This window comes from Microtus pennsylvanicus (assembly GCF_037038515.1).
Source record: "Microtus pennsylvanicus isolate mMicPen1 chromosome Y unlocalized genomic scaffold, mMicPen1.hap1 SUPER_Y_unloc_3, whole genome shotgun sequence".
NCBI lineage: Eukaryota > Metazoa > Chordata > Mammalia > Rodentia > Cricetidae > Microtus > Microtus pennsylvanicus.
The window spans coordinates 8,400,832-8,405,911 of NW_027460881.1; positions in this window are offsets into that span (position 1 = coordinate 8,400,832).

Genomic DNA, 5,080 nt, shown 5'->3' on the forward strand with positions numbered 1-5,080 from the left:
GTCTTTGAATCTCTCTTTACTCTATTTCTCTCTCTGTTTTTCTGACCACATGAATCTTTCATTTACAAAGCAATCTCAGTAGGACTAAAGCCGTGGCTTTGCTGGCCAGATGTAGCCCATTCCTTAGCTTTCTGCCATTCCAACGTTGTGGCTGAGGTACCGAACAGAGCCGCATTCAGTGCCACAAGTCTACAGTGTTTCAAGGTCCTTGCCATCAAAGAGGCTGCAACAGACAACACTCAAGCCCTCTTTCTGTAGCTGGCCCTCCTTCCTCAAACAGTCAGATTTTGCCCAGGCAGGATGGCCCAGAAAGCCGGCATTTTAAAACAACACAGTTTGTTTTCCTGCTACTGCTGAAAACATACAAGCATTCAGTTGGCTTTTATCAACACCATTTAAATGTTTTGTGGCAGGACCCCTTAAGGGCTGCAGGGTTTTGCAGCTGAAGCTGAGTCAGCAAGCCTCTTTTAGATGAGAGCCCTTGCTTTCTTCTAGCAAGCAGAGCAGACCGAGAAATCGCTGCTACCAAGAAAACATGCTTTACACTTTCCCAAGCATTCTCAGGCTTTCAGTGGATTCAGTTGTCCACAAGGCTGCAAGCCATTCTGTAGTTATTTGAGCAGCGAGGCTGTGTCCCCAGCACCACGACCGCATGAAGGTTATGCCTGAAATAAATACACAAAAACTGTATTCTTTTAAACACTGCTGGCCCACTAGACTCAGCATTTTAACCCATTTCTAATAATCAGTGTAGTATAATGAGGTGCACTTACCAGGAAAAATTCAGCATGTCTGACATAGTGGCTGGCTGCATCGACATCTGCCTCAGAGAGCAGAGCTATGGCATCTGCCGGGGAGAGGGGAGCATGGCTTCTCTGAGCTCACTACCTCTTCCTCCCGGCATTCTATTTTGTTTACTCCACCTACCTATGTTCTAACCTATCAGCTGAAGCAGATTCTTTCTTTAATTAATCAATAAACTTCTTCTGTCACTTTATCCTTTCAACAGCTTGCCCATATAAATCCTCCATGTGTCTTCTGTTGTATAATCTTTCATTTGTAAAGAACTTGCACTCTCAGTGGAGGATTTTTCTGACATCTCTGTGGATGGAGATCATATGAGGAAGATCAGATGAGTAACCATGACAACTCTAATGCTGTAGAGTTAGGTGGACCAGAGATTGATGGCTGACATTCCTGTGCTATGCATCAGATGCCCCTGAACTCTGGCCCTGTTGACAGACAGGCAGACATCAAGTTGGTCACATATACTTAACTCATTCAGGTTCACAGATACTGTAAAAGGAGTTTTAATTCTTCTCCTAAACTAATAAAAAAAACAAGATTAGGAGAAGAGAAGAGCCTGAAGTAAGGCCTCAAAATGGGTCATTTTGCAAAGGAAAGGTTACCTGCCTCCATGTATACTGTCTCCCTTTCTTAGTCAAATCCATCCTTCCAGTGTCTAGCTAACAGCTAACCATAGGATTGAACCCAACTGCCTTTGATTTCTGAAATAAGTGCTGTCCCCTTAAGGTCTCATAACAGCACAGGAAGGTTTGTAAGACTGTCCCAGCAACAATTTAAAGCAATTCTAGGACACCAAAGATGCAGCAAATTTGGTTAATTGGTAATATAGATCGTTCTGATGGGACAAAATAATTTAGAATTGAAAAAAAAACAGATTGGTGTACTCACGATGAATTTATGTGATATGGCACACACAGGCTTCTGGTTCTGAATACTTCATGCTCGTTGGGTTTTGGAGATTGTCGTGACCCTGAACCTAGCTGGAGGCTTTGGGGCCTTGAAAGGACAAGACTTAATATTTCAGGACATCCTTGTACTTGGTGCCCACTGTTTACTGATTTCCTTACAGAGAATGAGCAGCCATCTACTCCTGCTGCCATGCCTTCCCCACATGAACAGAGAGAAGACCCTATACACACAGGTCGCTTGTATCACATGTGAAGGCATAAGTCACAAACAAACTCCCACAGCAGTTTAGAATTGTGATTAATAGAATGATTAGTTCTTGAAAGGGGAAAAACTTAGAGATCACAATCCCTTACAAAAGCCCTCTGCAGGATCAGAAAAAAAGCCTAGTAGCCGGAAGGGAAGCTCAAGCAAGAGATCAAGCTGAAGGTAGAAGTTGCTTTGTAAAAGAGAGAGAGACCACAACTCAATGGGCTGGTATCTCAGTGGCTATTCAGGAAACATCACAGAGAAAGGATCTGCTTCATGCATGAGAGTCACCGATGATTTCCCTTTAAGAAAAAAACCCATCAAAACTCCAAATAACATCATCAGCATTCAACAACATGTCTATGATTTCTTTGCCTTGCCTTTGATTGTGCAGTAAATGATGCTGATAGTTAATCTGTGCAATTAATGCAAATTTCCTTGTAACTGACTAGACAGAATTGACAAGTTATCTTAAACACAGCAGGGAGTCACTCTACGATGGAACTGGTTCATCATCACCTGTGTGACAGTGACATAATTGAGATCTTTCCTTTGTCTATAAATCTCATTATGTTCAACATGATATGTTGTCATACAGATTTCTTAGGGTTTTGTCCCACTGGTGGTTTCCTTGGTATGCTTACATAATTTTTTCCAGATCCAATCAGTTTTGACATGCACTCTCAGCTCCACGTCATTGTGTTCATCTTATGTTCCAGTCCAGGCATTTTAGACCTCTTGTAACTGTTGTAAGAGTATCTCATGTTCCACCTAAATGATTTAGCGTTTTATTTAGGCTGGGTTTCATCTTCCATCACTGAGTTCATTGACTTTCCTTGGGCGTAATTCCTGGGACACTGAGCCTAACTCCTGGGGGATTCCTCCAGTTATTTCTCCTTTCTTAGATAGTTTATACTCTCACTATTACTGTGAGAGTGTTTCTGTAGCAAATATTCTTCTCAAGATGAGAAGAAACTTCAATATTACAATCCATTTGTTATTGTGATTTAAATACACACACACAAACACACACAAGTTAATGCACATACACTGATGATATCTCAATTTATGGGGCCATTCTGGGGATGTCAAGATCGATATCTCTCGAGTGGTTCTCAGAAGGCCATAGGGTGACCCTCTCTAGGTACTTAAGCAGGGAGGAGAAGTTGACCACACTGTGACATGTCCCTAGGAACTATGTGTGCCTTGTCCCATAGTCAGACTGATGACTGACTATCTTGAAAACCACCATGGAACTTTTGTTTGGCAAATGATGGAGATAAAGTCAGGGTCAAATCAGAAAACTAGATGGAGCTTCCAAGCTCCAGTGGAAGAGCAGATGGATGGAGAAAAAGAGCAAGGATGTCAGGAATATAAGGGCTTGGTCCACACTATGAGACACTGTGCCTGAACTAAGGGGATTTCAACTAATCCAGTGACCTGGGAATGAAAGAACATGGGATCAAACTGGAAGCTCTGAATGTGGCTGACAATTGGGGCAGACAGAGAAGCCAAAGATAATGGCACTTGCAATTGTCTGCATATCATACACTGGCTTTTTGTGATCATATTTTTTGTGGATGCATACCTTGCTAAATCTGGATGGATGAAGGGTGGGCTTGGACTTCCCACAGCTCAAAGTACCCTGCCCTCTATTTGGACTGGTGTTTGAGTGGAGAGGTTTATTTGCGGAGCAAGAAGAATGTGGGAGGAGGAAGAGAAGTGGAAAGTTTGATAATTATTATTATGAAGTAATGGAAAAATCAATAGAAAATAACCAATGAGGACATTGGAGCTAGGAAAAAAAAACATTCATGTGAGTTGTTGATTCAGACCAAAAATTATTTTACAGAAAAATAAAAAACACATAAAGGGGTTGAGTTACTTGGAAAATATGACTCAAGTAATTGGGAAGAAGATTGGGGTTTTTATTTTGGGTCTTCATGGGGCTGTATGAGCAGCATTTTAGGACCTGTATGCTGGATATTTCTGGGGGTTAGTAGGGAAGAAACCTGGCTAGGAGGAGTTTTATGACATAAGTAGAGCCTTGATGATGTCACAAAGCTTTGGTTGGGGGTGGCAACTCTGTTCCACATGAAGCACTGGTCTTCTGTGAAGGTGGGCTTACTATGTTCACGGTGGCTGAGGAGGTCAGTTCAGCTCTTGGGATCCACAACTGTTCAACCGAATTTCCAGAAGTTGGAATCTAGAGAGCCAAGATATTTTCTTTTGGTAAATATGTTTAGGAAGCAACTAGGACCTCTGTAGTCAAAGAAAGGTTTCTTTCAAATCTGCTCTGGGTCCAAAATTTATGTCGTTAACAGCTCCTATATTTGATAGCTGGGGGACGGTTAATGTCAGGTATTCTCCCCACTCTATCTTTGCTAAAAATGTCCAATTCCTCTGTCCACTTAAATGGCAAAGATCCTCTTTGTCCATATGTGTTTTAAAAGATAATTATTTCTAATAGGTGCTGTTGCACAGATTAATGTTTTTTTCTTTTGGCAGTTTGACACACAGTACTCACTTCTCTATTGAAGATACAGAATATCTTTATGTAATCAACCTGGATCTGGATCAGGAGACACAACAGAGAGAGCCAGTGGACTGGAGTGCCATGACCTTGGGCAGGTGGTTATAGATCAGCCAACTAACCAGTAGCTTGAGTGGTAAGGAGAGGAGTGGCTGTTCTTTGAATTCTTTGCCATCTGTTCAGATATTTCTTTTTCGCTATAAGTATAGGCATAGATTCCTCTCTCATTGATATAGTAAGTCAGGAAGTAGGTTTCTCAGTAGAGGTCAATTGCATTTTGCAGCAGGAATATGTCTCTGATACACATATACTGAGCTGTAGACAAGAGTTTGATAATTTTCCTATTAATTTCTTAAGAACATATTCCATTTAGGTATCCAAATCTATTCAGCCCTGCCTTTTTCACCTGCTCCAAAGTTATTCCTAAAAAGAGCCTTGACCTCACATCCTCACCTTCTTATCCTTGCAGGCACTTATGGTGGAGGAAACCACTTTGTGTCTGATTTAAACTGAAGAGTTCTTCCTATGCAGAGATTGGCAGCTATGAAGCCCAAGCACAGAAACAGAGCCAAGAGACAGTGGAAC